Source organism: Cupressus sempervirens, chromosome 3 (assembly GCF_028749045.1).
Source record: "Cupressus sempervirens isolate cs-2001-9-10 chromosome 3, ASM2874904v1, whole genome shotgun sequence".
NCBI lineage: Eukaryota > Viridiplantae > Streptophyta > Pinopsida > Cupressales > Cupressaceae > Cupressus > Cupressus sempervirens.
The window spans coordinates 312,916,028-312,934,128 of NC_143120.1; the positions used below are offsets into that span (position 1 = coordinate 312,916,028).

The 18,101-nt window shown below is 37.5% G+C and overlaps 1 protein-coding gene across 3 annotated transcripts in view; it reads right to left on the bottom strand.

The window, feature by feature from the left end:
- Nucleotides 1-18,101, bottom strand: part of LOC149566238 (Nucleotide/sugar transporter family protein) — a 162,149-nt gene that overhangs the window by 119,727 nt on the left and 24,321 nt on the right. The window lies entirely within an intron of this gene.

Below are 18,101 nucleotides of genomic sequence, written 5' to 3' on the forward strand. Positions count from 1 at the left end.
ACCAAAAATCTAGGTACATTTTGAGTGTACTATCATTTTTCTTCATCAAAAAAACTGATGAAGCAAAAGGTGACTTACTCGACCTAATATGTCCCAAAGCGAGCAGCTCCTGAATCGTCTTCTCTATCCTTTAGCCACTTAGGGTGCCAGTAAGGAGTGATCATAATGGGCTCAGTGCCCTCCTCGAGCTCAATAATGTGCTCAATCTCTCTATCAAGTGGCCTGCCAAGAGGTAGGTCACTAAACACTTTAGAGGGTTTAGTTCTAAGATGTTGTATATCTAGATGGCAGGCTGGTTTTTCTGTCACATCAAATGTAGCCAACATCCTACACTCTATTGCCCAGTCAACTGTGTCATGATCAACTAGAAAGGTATACCATCTTAAGGTTAGAATCATCCATCATTTCGTTACCATTACCTACTGCCTTGTGTGTCTTTTTTTCATTATCAGCCGGCTGTTCTAAAAACTCAGAACTCTTGTCCTTATCATAGAATCACTCCATCATCATGTTTTTACCCTTAGGTTTCAAAGGGTGATCATGTTTATCATCATTGGGACTCCTACAATAAAAACATAGTCTCCTCCTTAAATCATTAAAAGTCTCCTAATCTAAAGGGGCTGCCATATGTCTCTTAGAATCTCATCTATCATCTTTCTTAGGAGTTGCCTTATTTTCAGAGGATGAAGTAGATGGTTTGGAAGCAAACTTGCTTTGTGGGGTACACATCTCAAGGTTCCTTGCTTTTTTCATGGCTTCCTGCAAAGTAGGTGGATCCAATGACTTTACCCACCCTCTGAGAGGCTCAACTAATCCATTTATGAGTACCATAACTTGTCTCCACTCTGAAATGTTGTACACCATCATAGATAGATGTTGAAACTCATCGATAAATGGCTCAAGGCCCCTTGTCTGTCTGAACTATGCCAGCTCTTGAAAGTAAGTATCAGGGTCGATGCTGAAACTCTCTACTAACCTGTCAACAAACTCTTGGTAGGATACTATCTGATCATGACGCTGTGAAACTAGCCCATGGTACCACTAGTCATGGACTAGCCCGTCCAAGTGCAACACAACAAAGCAAATGCCATCATCCTTATCATGGGACGCAAAGAGAGATAGTTGTCAAGCTTATGCACCCAAGCTCTTGTTGTAACCTTTCCATTGCCATCAAAGTGAGTCAAGGTCATCTTGTTGGTTGCTTGCTTCAGATCACTCTATCTAGGTCTTTGTCTCTTGAGTGCAGGCCCACCTCTAGTGTGCTCCCACTTCTGTGTCAAGAATCTATTCAAGTTCAGATTTTGCTTAGTAGCATGTGGTAGAGCATCTTACTCAACATAATGGGGCACCACATCGTCAACGAATGGTACAGTCTCAATCTCAATACTAACCACATCAAACTCATGTCTCACAAAGGTAGGTCAATGTGGCTTGTCATAGGTACCTATATGGTCAATCTTGTCCTCATCTCTAGACCTGTGGGAGCTAATTGAAATGCTCCTGGTACCTCAATCTTTGCTCCATCCTCTAGGGAGAGAAATGGATTGCAAAGCTCTCACATAGCTACTGTAATGCAATACATCGGCAATATGGTGTTGACCATGTGCAAGGTCTCTCAATGTCTACCTAGCCTCCTTGTCAATCTTGGAATTTGTACCAACATCCCTGTAAACTGTACCACCAAAGTCTCCAAAACCACCAGCACCCCTATAACCTATGGTGCCAAACTGTATCTCATGTTCTCCCTCACCTGGTGGTGAAGTCCTTCCCCTGCGGATATAATGCATGTGAGGCATGAACCTTTGTGTCATAATGAACCCAGTTTCCCTACAAGCTCACAGGAAACCACTCTAAGAGCCCCACTGGCTCGCTCAAGAACTATGTTGAAGAATTTTTTATTTGTTTTTATTTTAGAAGTTTTTGCAATTTTTTTGGTTTTGAATGTATATGTTTTTTTTGTGTTGTTTTGAAATATAAAAAATGCTTATACAATTGACATAAAAATTAAATCACTATGAATGCCAGCACAATAATTATAATAATGAATTTCAGTTATACCAAACAATTTAGATAAGCAATTCAGAATCTAAGTGAACCTAGATGTGATAGGCATTGGAATTTATTTGCAGCAGTTTATAAGAGTCCACGCCACCAAATAGCAAGTACTCCTCCTTATCAGAAAAATGCTGCTAGTAGTATGACACAGCTAGCAAATAATTCAGTGATGTTTTCAGCCCAGAATTTGCAAGTATACTCCCGTACAAAGGGCTGCCCCAATCAGCTCTTAATTGCAGTAATCTCAAGGAATAAACACAGTAGAAATACCTTCAATATCAGAACAATAATTGCAGACTAAAATCGTTAGATTGGTATACTTCAGCACCAATCGATCTTATGCACCTTTCAGCAGAAAACTTACCAGCTCAAAGTGCAAAGGAGTTCCTCAAAACCCACATCCAAACCCTTGGAGGGAAAACTCAAAAAAAATAAAAAGTAATCATGGAATGAATCAATTTCCTCATGAAGTCCTTCTTAAATACACTAGATGCCATTTGGTTTCCTGGTTACACTTTTCACTTAAGAGTCTTCAACTTCACACCATCAAATTATAATGAAGACTTATAAATTATTCATTAACTTAATAAAATAACTTGCAATATGCTATTCAACAATGAAGCCCAATCAACCACTGAAGAAGCCAAGTCACGAAGTGCCTCAACTGCACTGCTAAGAATAGAAACTCTGCCAGAACTGACTTACTATAAACAGAAAGTCACTCCACTAAGACCCTCAAAACATGGCGTTAGCTCATGAGGGTCCTGATGATGAACTAACATTGACAAGCTATTGGGACCTACTAAATTGAGGACATTACAATTGTAAGTTACATGAATTGCCCAAATAGGGCCAAACCCAAATAAGGATTGATATCATAAAGTTCATTAGCAGCATGGCTAAGGCCAACAGACCAATTATTCATTAGGTGTACTAGGTCAGCCCTAGAAGGGCTTTGACCTAGCTACACATCAACAGAAATGTGTTCCATTTATGTAATTGTGGTCCCTCATGCTATCATTTAGAACAGATGCAAAACAATAGTAGTATAAATCAAGAGAAAGACCATAAAAGCGTTAATATCCATAAAGTAATAGGGTTTATAAATTTATGAAGTGTCAATACACAGTAGTAGAGTACAAAGTTTCCAAAGGGTTAAAAAGCCTAAAGCCTAAAAACACATCAGCCACAAAGAGACATGTCATACAGATACAGGAAAGTGGATACGATCATCGTTTTGAAAGATGGGCAGATTATTTTTACGTTACCACCCACATTTAAAAACATTGCAGGTCCTAGCAAATCAATCCTGCACCAAGCAACTTACACTCGAACTCAACACTAAGTCAGTGAGTTTAGCATGCCAACTTGTGGTAACTACTCACCAAGCCATTCATGTAACTTGCAAGACATAACCAAAATACAAGATATGGTATTGGCATAAGAATATTTCTGCAATTTTCTAAGTTCAGGTGTCTTTTATAAATTTTTTTCCCAGGCATTTCCAGAATTCTTTAACATTCCTAAAATCATCATTTACATGTTTAGCCATGATTGTCAATTCAAACTAGTATTTATGTATTATAAATGCTCTTTTTTATTTTCAACAAGAAGTCTGTTTTTTTTATTAGTGTAGGGTATATAAAGCACTGTTTCTTTTTTTATTTAAGCATTGTTCATTCATGTTTTATTGCATTTGGTTTCAAATAAACGCTGTTTTTTGTGCTTAAATCCCTGCATGAGGATTTGCACCTTGCATCCAATGGCATCAAGAAGTGAAAGTCAAACCATTGTTAGAAAGGCTATTGATTCCAAGACCAATTGCAGGGACTGACATTTTCAACTATTGTGAATTGTCATTAATCAGCTAAAATACCACTTTGAATGAATTGTTGGTCATGACATGAAATAACAAACGGTCAAATGCAACTACTGAGTTGAAAATGAGCAGTCATCAATCTCATCAAATACCACATTGCATGCATAGTTTATGACATGAAATAATTACCAAACACCAAGTCAGAGATAAAACAGGAAATGAAAATGGCCAAAAAAACATGGAGAGGATGAGGACAACCACAAAAAAATCAGAAGTAATAAATCCTGACATGATGCAGGAAACAGAGGTAGACAAGACAAACATTTTATACTCCAATTGTGGTCGATGTACTTGCAACACATTTAACTCATCACACTCTAGTTGAGTCCAGTCATAGGTTCTCTCTTAACAGAACAAGATCGCAACCTTTGCTTGAACGACAGCTTATGTGGTTTATGCAATTTTGAAGAAGCAAATGTGGCTTAAGCAATTTTTTGGTTTCACAAGCTTTCATGGTAAGAAGCCAACATTGGGAGAAATCAATCCTTGAGAGTTGCAAGGCAGGCATTCAAGGTTGCATGCTACACATGACATAAGTGAGTCACTGATCCAAAAGCAGAAAGAAATGTAAAGACAGATGTGGAAGAATGAAAGTGATAGTTGTGCAAGTATGGATCCATCATATTATCAAATAAGTAGACAAATTGAAGGAATTGTAGTTTCAACTATATAGCCACTTCAAATGTTGCGACAGAGTTATTTGGGTCCAAGGGCATCTCAAACAAATTAAAAAGTGTAGTGAAATGGAATCTAATGTTGGAGTAGATTCTGCTAAAGGTCAAGAGAGGAAATGCAGACCAATTTGTAACAATTAATGCAGTGGCATATGAAGCAGGAGGGAGACTGCTTGAGGAGAGGCACCCAATACCTTTTTGGATTCCATGTGCTGCACATTACCCTTATAATTTGCTGGAGGGCAAGGGCATGGTTGAAAATTGAAATAGTATTGGCACAAAGAACATCACCAAATAAGTAAAACAACAAACACCCTTGGGTACTTAGTTTGATGAGAGATTGCAATAAGAGAAAAATGGTTAAGTTTGATGGGAGATTGCAATTAGGGAAAAAAGGTTGTCCAAGCAGGTGCAAAACAGCTTGCAACATGCTCATTCAGCTTGTAAAGCAATTTTAATATAGTACATCTGTGAATCAAATGCCTGTGAGACTGGGCTTATTTAAATCAAAAGAAGTGCTTGAAAAGAGGATCACAAAAACTGATTTTAATGTTTCTTTGCAAAGTGTGCTAACAAAATCATCAAGGTAACTTCAAACTTCTAAATTTTAAATTGCATCTTTTAATTTTACCTTTTCTACATACTCATTACAAGATAATTCATTTTTAGTTGCAACTTTTTATTTGGTTGTAGGTGCTGGAGCCTTTAGTTAGGGTTTTGCACTTAGCAGATGGGAAGCGAACCCTGATGAATTTTATTTATGAGGCTTTACAGTTTTAAGAGCAAGCAAGGTCAACCAAGAAGCATGACACATGTAAGGGGGTAAGGTATTGAAAGTGACTATCTTGACTTCACAAAATCTATTTGAAACTATTAAAAGTGAGACGTAACAAAGTTTGAACCCATTTGGAATATTGTTGATTGAAGGTGGAACAATCAACATCACCAGCACATTCATGCAACTTGGCACTTCTTCAACCCTAACATGCATTACAAGGATATCATCTAATATTGAGGCCATGGACCTGATTATGGAAGAGTTGCAAAACACAAACATGTTCAAGATAACTTCTTCTTTGCACCACTAGATATCCAAGGGAGAACCACTCAAGGACCAAGTAACAAAATCTCAACCTTCAATTCGCTTTCACTTCAAAGTTTAAAATCAATGTCTTCTTTGCCAACTGGTGAGAAGATGGACGCAGAAAACCTCTATATTTCAATAGTTAATCTTCCAAACTTTATCCCAACTTTTCAATCCTCTTCAATGTGAGTGCAATTAAAGCTTGTTCGAGGTCATTCACAAAGATGCATAACAAGTTGACACAAAAGCACCTCAATGACATTATCTTCATGTAATACAACCTTTGCTCTATACCAAAAAGATGGATGACATAGCTAGTCATAAGCCAATTGACTTGGATGGCACTAATCCATATAGCAACTAGATTACGGTAGATGAAGCCTCATGTTTATGGGAGGAAAGATTGGTGATTTTGAGAGGCAAGCAAAGGAGCGTGAAGGAGGAATTGGATTGGAAGAAGTCATGATTGATAATGATGTCATGGGTGTGTTAAGAGTCGTTAACTTCTAGTTTGAGGGTGGAGTAACAACTAACTACAATATGTAGGACCCAGATCGTAACTAGTATGTGTACAGAAAATAGTGACTTGTATGAAATTATAATTTTTATATGATTTTCGAATACAGACCATATTTTTATCCAGTTTTATGTTTCCATGGCAATGCTATATCAAACCCATTTATTCAATTTTAATAGAAAACAATTCTTCAGTGTTCCATAAACTCAGTTGGCATATAAAACATATTTTGCATGTAATTTATTTTTTTTGAAGAGAATTTAACGTCTCTTTTTTGCCAACTACCCAAGGTTGAGTCAAAATTGGGTATGGGGTTTTTGTGGCTACCAATAGATGTGTGGATGGGACCTACATCTTGTGATATCCCCAATTTTAATGTAATAATTTATTAATTAATTAATTGGTCCCTAGAATTAAATTAAATAATTAAGGACCTTTAATTAATTAATTAATTTGGGACCCAAAATTCATAAATTAATGAGATTATTGATATTGTCGGCCTGTACTTTAAAATTGCTAGATGCGTCCATGAGGCCTTTATAAGGAGATGGATGGCATTGTTATCATCATGGATTGGATTTGATTTCGCTTTGTATTTCCAGAAGCTGAAGGCCGAGGAAGATTGTTTGTAGTTTCGGAGGTGGAAGATCCTCCCTGTTCTGCCTATGCGGTTTCGATGGTTCAGCACTACCCTATTTTGCCATTGGGAAATATCATACAGATATTTCATTTGTGCGCCAAATCTATCAATCATCTTCATTTGAAGGTTGATCTATATTTTCCATGATTTATATTTGTTTGGATCTTGTCCGAGGCTTCGTAATCTGAACTGTTATCATTATTATGTCAACATCGTTGGCATTCCTGGCTACTATCTTCTCTACATTTGCATTGTGTCGAATTGGAAGTTCATTGGATGCGATGGGAACTCTATAATGATAATACTTTTCGGCACAATATTTCTATGTTTCACATTACGAAGCCCACCCTCCATTTTGTGCACTCTACTCCTCCATCCATCATACTACCTTCATCCACCATCCTCCATCTGCCATCCTCCATTTGCTATCCACCATCTGTCTTCCACCATTTGCCATCTTTCCATCTGTCATCTGCCATCCGCCATCTACCATCTTTCCATCTGTTATCTGTCAACTACACACTTCAAGTCCTTACGCCAAACTCTCCTCCAGTTCGTAAGCCAACCTCTCCTCCAATCGGTACGCCAACCTCTCTTCCACTTCCTCCCTGTACGGCCAGCCATTTCCTCCTCGTACAACCAATCACTTCCTCCCGTATGACCAACCACTTCCTCCCCATACAGCCATCCACTTCCCTCCGTACGACCACCAATCTATAAATTGGGTTGTTGGATAGAAGACAGGACATTACACATCATGAAACCCAATTTTCTCAGTAACTATGAACTGTATTCTGCCTTGGAATTTAGTTTGAATAGATGAAAGTTTCCAACAAGTTTGTCAGCTTTTGCAATGCTTCAGTACTATCTCCTCTTCAAACCCAAGTTCCTAAGTAACTATGAACTGTATTGTGCCTTGAAATTTAGTTTGAATAAATGAAAGTTTCCAGTTACTTTGCCACCTTTCCAATGTTCTAATATGAACTCATTGTGTCAGCTTAATATTTAAATGTATGAAATCAACAATACAGTAATTTGCACACTAAAATCCTCCTTCGAAGGTCACATGTCTCTAAATTTGAATTTAACCCACTTCTGCGTAGGCCCCTAATTACAAAGGGCGCCTCACAAATACTTGCCTTAAAGTACCACATATATACTTACCTAACCATCTAATGCAAATCTCTATCTTTAGTTTCTTCTAATATATAGATTCTATGTCATCTTATAAACTTGCTACAACTGCATGCCAAATGGTCTAGCCTTAGTCAAAAAGGATCACATATTATGCTGGTTATCACCCACCATTTACCTTTAATAGATGAAACAGCAGTTGTAATGTCTTTTTCATTGATGCATCTGAATAAAGAAGGAAAGCATATCATATAGCAGATTTCCCATCTCCAGTTTAACAAATTCAGTGCCATAAACAAAGTTTTATTTATATTCTAAATTTTTCAATTGTGTTCCAATGAGGAACACCAGGTTCAATTATAAACCTTGAAATTATACACAGTATAAAGTTTTAATTTCCTATCTGGAGTATCATGGGACAGTATCTAAAACCATTCTGTCAGATAGAGGTTTAAAATTTAGATTCCTAAAATGCTCAAACATTGATCTGACAAAAATTTCTGAAAACTCATTTCCCAAAATGCAAGTTTCCAAACCATTATCTGTAATATTAAGTGACTTTTACTACCCATTAAATCCAAATTATCAACACAAATAAGAAAAATCAGAATATCCTGCGTTCTCATTCTATTATTTAAATTAGAATCTGCTGAAAACTCCCCTGACCAATTTTTGTGAGATTTCAACAACTTTCACCTAACATGTACTGAGAAAATTATTTAAACCATAAATGTTTTATCATTTTATTTTACAGCAACATGTTGTGAATCTTTGATCAAAAAACTCTCCTCATTACACACATAAATCTTTCAGATTTCCATTCAGGATGACACATTTTATGCCTTGTTAATAATATTATGTTTAATGATAATAACATCATGGAAAACAATTTTCTATTTATTATTTACAGCTGACAGTAGCATCATTGTATATGAAATGAGATAATTTAAGCTTTATATACTTGCTGCTCATAACAATGCTCAATCCTATCTCATGACTTTGGAGCCAATCAAAAGTAACACTCAGCAATTAAGCATCACATAAAGCAATCCATGCTGGTGTTTATGGATTTCTGATATGTTTACTTCTATAAAATTAATAGTCTGTCATCAGTGTTTTTTGTAAAGGAATGTGAGATCTTATGGTATAGTATTATGATTTACTAATTCTCTGATATTTGTATAACAATCCGACCTTATTTAATATCTTGAGTAATCAAGATAGTGACTGATTTATCTCTGTGATAATTCTGCAGGATGTCAGTGCTATTTCACAAGATGATACTGTGAGCAGGTGTATGAGGATGATCACAATAACAAGATTATGGATCTGTGCAAGAATGCACTCTATAATACTGCAACAATGTTTATGAATCTATGCAAGATCACAGTCTATAATACTGGTTTATATATGCAGAAGATAGGTGTTGTAGTGCAATATATTTATTACTGAGATTGCAGTTGCTTGAGATACTAACATGGATTGAATTGATGCTTACTCTCAACCAACCGTATCAATATAAATATGAGTCAGGAAGGTCATGTCGACATAAAGGCATGACCCTACATGGCATGTGCCACATAGGGTCATCTCCCTATGTGGACATGACTCTTGGTAACACAAGATGTCCATTAGTTAAGGCCCAATAACTTCAGGACATTACGACACTTCATTAGAGACCATTTTTCTGGGCGCACTATACGCAGACCCGATCTCAGAGCAATATACATATTGATACACAATAATGACAAGTGCTTTAATCACCATTAATATGTTACAGACTTGCATAATGTCCGAGGTCTTTGATCAGACTAAGCACAGAGATAGATGCCGGATCTGGGCAATGTAATGAATAACTATGTAGATTCATGGGGTCTGATTTCATACATCAGGATTTGCATCATATTATTATTATTATTATTATTATATATTACACACACACACACACACACATATGTGTGTGTGTGCATATCCATATATACATATATGTGTGTGCGCACGCGCGCATGTGATCTATGCACATACTGATGTTCCCTGATCAGATCCGACTGATACTACATTTCAACACTCCCTCTTAGTGAGGGAGGAACTGATCAATCCAATAATGAGATTAGCACCAACAGTGTACTCATCAACAAGAGTATCTTAATGATTATCTGAATTCTGGCACATTCCAGGACAATGAAATAGTCTATCAGACAATTAACCTTGATCACAAAACAACACAATAAGTATCATGATATCCAGCTCATTCTGGGACTAACATAGTCTATCATGATTTTTATTGTCATAGTTTCCAGCATAATCCTGGGACAACAATTTAATGTAGCCTTAACATGACAAGAAGTAAAAGATTTTTAAAAATAACAAGACAAGTAGTATCATGGTATCCGGCACAACCTGGGACAACTTATTGAAGTCAACAATGATACTTTTATTATCATACTTTCCCGCACATTCCGGGACAACACTTAATGAAGTCTATAATAACAGGACAATCTATTGTTCAGGTCGTCACCTTACAATAGAGACCTCACATTTCATAAAATGAAAGATCGTCACCTTTCATAAACAAACACGTGCACAATAGTAACTCTTTAAACAACATATATATATATATATAAAACACAAAAGTGAGATTTCTGGTCTCAGGAGTTACAATTATAATTACAATTTTGTCATACCAAGTTTTCCTTTAAAGTATTCCACAATTAACTTTGCAAGAGGTTTGGTGAATATGTCGGCAAACTGCTCTGCAGCTATACCAACTTGATGACATCCCTATCCACCATATCTCTGACGTAGTGGAAGGGTATCTCTATATGCTTGAATCTATTATGGAAGACTGGATTCACTAAGAGTTTGATACAGCTTTGGTTATCACAATGTATAACTATAGGTCTTAGAGGTTTCCCAAACAACCCAACCAGTAACTTCCTTAACCATACTGGTTCTCCAACTCCTATCGATCTGGCTATGTACTCTGCTTTGGTGGAACTCTGAGTAACAGCAGATTGCTTCCTACTAAACTAGGATATCATTGCAAATCCAAGAATAAAACAACATTCTATAGTGCTCTTCTGATCAGTAGAACATCTGGCCCAATCAGAGTCTGAATGTCCATCAAGCTGTAACTCAACTTTGTTATATTTTAGACCAAGTCCAATAGTGCCTCACAAGTACCTCAAAATGTGTTTTGCTGCCATGAGATGAATCTTCTTAGATTCACATATAAGCTGACTTAGTGCATTTGTAGCATAACAAATATCAGGACAGGCGTTCACCAAGTACATTAAGGATCCAATTATCTGTCAGCAATATGTAGGATCAATGGCTTCAGACTCAGTTGCTTCAGTTTTGAGTTTATGAAGATTTGTCTCCATAGGTGTGGATAATGGTTTGTAGTCCATCATGCCAAATCTATTCAATATGTCAAGAGTATACTTTCCTTGGTTTAGAAAAATATAGTCTTCCTTTTGCCATACTTCTAATCCTAAGAAGCAATGTAGAAGACCCAAATCTTTCACTTCAAATTCAAATTTAAGGTCTTATTTACATTTAGCAATAAGGTGGTCTTCTCCTCTTATTAGAAGATCATCAACATAGAGAACTAGTATTAGCATATCTCCCTCCGATTCCTTGAAGTGTATGTTAGGATCTACTTCATTTCTTCAGTACCCTAATTTGATAAGGTAGCTATCCATTCTCTCATACCATGCCTTGAGGGCTTGTTTAAGACCATAGAGAGCTTTTTTAACATTTGCATACATGTGATTTCTTGTCATGAATAACAAACCCTTCTGGTTGTTCCCAGTATACTTCTTCATCAATGACTCTGCTCAGGAATCTACCTTCCAACCTTTGGATACAGATATTGCAATTATGGTTCTAACAGATGTGTAATGAGCAATAGGAGCAAACATTTCACCACAATCAATTCCTGCCTTCTATGAGAATCCTCTAGTCACAAATCTAGCTTTGTGTTTTTCAATACTGCCATCAGGTGCCTTTTGATTTTAAATAGCCATCTTGAAGAGACAACTGATTTGTCTTTGGGTCTCAGCACAATATTCCAATCATCATTTTTTATTATAGATTGATATTCCTCAATCATAGCATCTTTCCACGCTTGGGATTTTAGGGCTTCTTCAACATCAGAAGGTTCTGACCTAGTGGGCTCATTTGTGTTAGCAACATAACATGAATGGCTTCTTGTCTTCTTGGTTTCTCTAAAGATTTCATCTAGAGCCACATTGTTGCAATCAAAGTTGCATAAAACTCTAAGAGAATCCAGTGTTTCGTGATAGGTCAAAACACATTGACATCTGATATCATTTCATCAGAGACAAGGTCTTGAAGGGAGCAATTAAGCTTCAATATATTTTGACGGATGAACAAGTTGTAGACATACTCACCAAACCCTTGGTAAAAGGGAAGTTTGTATTCTTTCGAGACAAATTTGGAGTGGTGGTGAGTACCTTCCTCGCTAAGAGGGAGTGTTGATAATTGTAGCTCATAAGTTAGAAGAGTAGAGTTCAAGTAGGACTCTACTTTCTACTTTGAGGAAGGTAGAGTTCAAGTAGAACTCTACTTTATCCACCTAAATAATTAAAGTAATCAACTAAGAAGAAGACTTCAAGTAGGACTCTACTATATAGAAGTATACTTCAAGCAGGACTCTACTTTTCCCAATTGCTATATAAAAGGAAGCTTAGGGTTAAATAGAAAACAATCTTTCTCAAGGACATTGAGAGAGTGAGAGAGAGAAAATCAGAGAAGACATTTCTGATTTCAGCAGGGCAGAAAGAATAAAGTTTACAATAGTTAGTAGAAAAGGAGAAGGTAGCAATACCAAGTATATTCCAAGTTTGTTGTTTTGTTTGTAACTTGTTTCAAAGCCGTTTTCCCATGTACTAGGAGCTCGTGTAAGTTCTGAAGTTATTTTGAATGATGAACTGATTGAAGAGCATGTAAACTGTGTTTTGCTTTTCTATTTTGCATTGCTTTATTTCATTAAATAAATCTAGTAGTGTAAATCTAGATCTGATCTATTTACCTAGATACTAGATTTAAGAAATTAGCATGGTATCAGAGCTTTAAGCTCTAAAAGAAAAGCACAAGACAGATATGGCAGTCAGCAGTCTAAGGTTTGAGGACAAGCTAGATGGAGTTTCAAACTTCTTGCCATGGAAGGCCAAGAGTTATACTACTTCTCAAAGGGCAAGACTTGTGGGAAAATGTAGAAAAGGTTCTTCCACTACAAACAGATCTTGCACTTCAAGCAGCGCAGGATAAGGACACTAAAGGACAAAGGGTCATTCTGATTCCGCATATAGCAGAAAAGACGAATGCCAAGGACATGTTTGATGCCTTAGTTGGTCTCTTTCAAAGTGACAATATGATCCGGAAGATGGTTCTAAAGAACAAGCTCTGAGAGTGTCAGATGACCAAATCTTATAATGTTAACAGTTTCCTTATGAGGATCACACAAGTCCATGATCAGCTTGCAGCAATTGGAGAAAAGATCTTGGATGAAGAGCTGGTGAATGTAGCTCTAAATGGTTTCACCAAGTCATGGGAACAATTTGTGAAGGAAATTTGTGCTCGAGAAATCATTCCATGTTGGCAGAGGCTATGGGATGATTGTATTCAAGAGGAAAATCATGAGGAGATTAGATCCAACAAGTAAGCAGGTGCTGATGAAAACTTGGCCCCCATCACTAAGACTAAGAAAGGCAAAGGGAAACCTTTAACAATTATGGAGAACAACATCATCCCAAAAAGAAGAAAGACTTAAGCAAGATCAAGCGTTTTGTTTGCCATAAGCAAGGTCACTATGCTTCTCAATGTCCAGAGAAGAAGAAAGGCACACGAAAGACGCAACAAGTAGCAACAGCAGCAACATCAAACTCAATTGAGTGAATTTGCAACAAAATTTGAGAATGATTTTTCCCTTGTAGCTTGCCTTTCTACCAACACTACAGTTAGAAGTGCTTGGTACTTGGATAGTGGCGCCTCCCGTCACATGACTGAAGCACGAGAGTTGTTTAGTCAACTTTCTGAATATGAATCAAGGATCACTGTGGAGCTTGGCAATGATGCCTTGTATGCAGTTAAGGGACAAGGAGTCGTACAATTTCAGCTTGAGTCAAGAGGATCAACTGATGCTCGGGAAGTGTTGTATGTACCTGGTTTGAAGAAGAACTTGTTGTCCATCTCAGTTATGGAGGACAAAGGTTAGACAATTACCTTCCAAAAAGGGCAAGTGTTTATATGCCCAGAGGGAGCGAATCCAGACACAGTTGTGAGGATTGGAGTTAGGGAAGGCAACTTATATAGGCTACAAGGTAACTCCATTCAAGCACTGGTGCATAACAGTGAGAGCTTGTGTGAGTTGTGGCACAAGAGGATGGGGCACTTGCATCACAGAGCACTACCTATATTAAGAGAGATGGCCATTGGACTTCCCGACCTTACTCTGGAGCTAGAAGGGGTATGTAAAGGTTGTGCTCTTGGCAAAAATGTCAAACCTTCATTTCCCAATAGTGAAGCTCGATCCAAAGAGATTTTGGATCTAATACATTCCGATGTTTGTGGGCCTATGTCAATGGCATCAATGAATGGTGCATCCTATTATGTCACCTTCATTGATGATTTCTCCAAGAAGACATGGATCTACTTCATGAAGACCAAAGATGAGGCTTTCACTCTATTTAAGGAGTTCAAAACTCAAGTGGAGAATCTAGTAGGGAAGAAGATCAAGGTGTTGAGATCAAACAATGGGGGTGAGTATACCTCAAATGAGTTCGAAGATTTTTGCAAAAATGTAGGAATCAAGAGGGAGAAGACAGTTGCCTACAATCCGCAACAAAATGGGGTTGTAGAGAGGAAGAACAGATCTATCATCGGTTCTGTAAAGGCCATGATCCACGATCACAGTTTGTCATTGTTTCTATGGGCAAAAGCATGCAACACAACCATATATTTACAAAGCAGGAGCCCTTAAGGTTTTAGAGGACAAGACACCAGAGGAGGCATTCATAGGGATTAATCCAAAGATAGGACATCTTAGGATATTTGGTTGTCTAGTCTATTTTCATCTGCCTATAGAGAAGAGGACAAAGTTGGAGCCCTCAGGTGAGAAAGGCATTCTTGTGGTATACAATGAAGACTCAAAAGCCTACAGGATCTTTATACCAAGACAACGAAGGACAATTGTGAGTAGGGATGTCAAGTTTGAAGAAAACCTGGCCTCCAAGAGATCTCATGATCCACCAACAGTTGCAAAGGATATTTTGCATGAGGATTCAAAAGGTGAGAATAGTTTACAAAGTTCTAATACAAAGGGCAAATTTCAAGAGAAGGACAATTAACCCCTTCTAAATTAGTTAGGAGGCCCAAATGGTTTGAGCAGATCTTGAGAAATGCTCAGGAACATGTTGAGGCTCTCAGAACCACATTCAGGGAGAGTAGGCCTCCACAGAAGTTTCCAACGTATATGGCCTTGATAACCAACATCATAGACTCAAAGCCTTCCAGCTTTGAGGAAGCAGCTAGACAACAGGTGTGGAGAGATGTCATGGTGGAGGAGCATAACTCCATCATGAAGAATGATGTTTGGGAATTTGTGCAAAGACCAGTGGGGAAGTTAGTAGTGACTTCTAGATGGTTGTTCAAAATCAAACATCCAACAGATGGCAATGTGGAGAAGTATAAAGCAAGATTTGTGGCCGAAGGATTCTCTCAAAAAGAGGGAGTAAACTACAAGGAGACCTTTGCTCCTGTTGCTAGATATTCTTCTATTTGAGCTGTTATACCCATTGCTTCAGAGTTAGGGTGGAGGATTCATCAGATGGATGTGAAGACAACATTCCATTGAGGAAGAAGTATATATAGAGCAGCCACAAGGGTTTGAGGTACATGACAGAGAATCACAGGTATGCAAGCTTAAGAAAGCCTTGTATGGACTCAAACAAGCTCCGAGGGCATGGTACTCCATGATCCACAGTTATTTGCAGAGCATGGATTTTACCAAGAGTGAGTCAAATTCCAACCTATACTTCATACTTGTTGGATCTGAGATCCTCATCTTGGTGCTCTATGTGGATGACTTAATTCTTACAGGGGCGGAGAAAATGATCGTTGAGTTCAAGTCAGATTTGGTAACAAAATTTGAGATGAAGGACATTGGGTTGATGCATTACTTTCTAGTACTTGAGGTTTGGCAAAGATCGAGAGAGATCTTTCTTGGACAAGGAAAGTATACACTGTAGATCCTTAAGAGATTCAAGATGGAGAACAGTAGATCAATGGCTACTCCAACAGTAACCAAATTCAAGAAGGTTGATTCTTCAAAGTCAGAATTGGTAGATTCTAGACGATATAGGCAATTAATTGGCTCATTGATGTATCTCATCAACACTCGACTAGACATTTGTTTTAATGTAAACACCTTAAGTCAGTATATGGTAGAGCCAAGGCAGGTTCACTGGATCGCAGCAAAGCATGTGCTCAAATATTTGCAGGGCACAGTGGAGTATGGTTTGCAATACCTCCATGGAGATGGGGTAAAGTTGCAAGGGTATTCTAATTCGGACTGGGCAGGGAGTGATACAAATCGAAAGAGTACTTCAGGGTGTTGTTTCAATTTAGGATCAGCCATGATTTCCTGGTTCAGCAGGAAGCAAACCTCAGTAGCACTCAATTCAGCTGAAGTTGAGTACATGGCAGTGAGTTTGGCAAGTTCTGAAGCAATTTGGCTTTGTAAGTTGCTTACAAGTATATTTGATCAGAATTTGGAGCCTATTGTGATTAATTGTGACAATCAAAGTTGCATAAAACTCTAAGAGAATCCAGTGTTTCATGATAGGTCAACACACATTGAGATCAGATATCATTTCATCAAAGACAAGGTCTTGAAGGGAGCAATTAAGCTTCAGTATATTTTGACAGATGAACAAGTTGCAGATATACTCAACAAACCCTTGGTAAAAGGGAAGATTGTATTCTTCTGAGACAAACTTGGAGTGGTGGTGAATACCTTTCTCACTAAGAGGGAGTGTTGAATAATTGTAGCTCATAAAGGTAAGTTAGAAGTAGAGTTCAAGTAGGACTTTACTTTGAGGAACTAGAGTTCAAGTAGAACTCTACTTTATCCACCTAATTAATTAAAGTAGTCACCTAAGAAGAAGTGTTCATGTAGAACTCTACTTTATGGAAGTAGACTTCAGGTAGGACTCTACTTTATAGAAGTATACTTCAAGTAGGACTCTTCCTAGCTGCTCCATAAAAGGAAACTAAGGGTTAAATAGAAAATAATCTTTCTCAAGAAGGACATTGAGAGGTTTGAAGATTTTCTCTTTGTTGAGAAAAGGTTTGTTTTGGGATTTCTGTTAGCATGTTTTTGGCAGGGGATTCTTTTTGCAGGCAACTTCTTCAGATTAAGGATCTCTCTCCAGATTCTTCCATACTGAAGGGATGGGATTCTCCCTTTCTCATTGTCACTCGACTCACTGAGAAAGTACTTGTAAACAATTTATCGAAATGTAATAAATCAAATCTTTAAAATTATTCTGCACTTTCATAATGGAGGGTATGCCCTCTAAAATTCTGTAAAAGAGGATATACCCTCTCCAAGTCCCTGTTTGGGCATCTGTACCTATTCGGGGCTTCGGTCCCAAGCAACACCGAGGGTTTTCTTAACCCCGTTCTTTTTCCCCCGGTGCTTGCACTTGAATGGGGTTTTTATTTTTAAAATTAATAAAAAATGGGCATTTGCCTCTTATCGATCAGAAAAAAGTTGACAGTGCACAATGCATGCAAGCATGTTCTTTGCTTTCCTTCAATCTCAGTTTACACACACTGACTAAACTATCAAAATCAACAGCCAATTTGAAATCATCATATAACAAGTTGTCAATTCAGTTAAAAAGTTAAATGAAATGACATAGCCAGATAATTTTGTTAAAACTTTAAAGTTTAAATAACAAAGTTTGAAGAAAGTATGGGGTATATGTCCATCACAGATGCATCCAATAAGTGTTTTCATTTCAAAGTCACTACATTCTATGCATCAAATCAAAAGCATGAGAATTCTAAAATTACAAACTCTGAGTAAA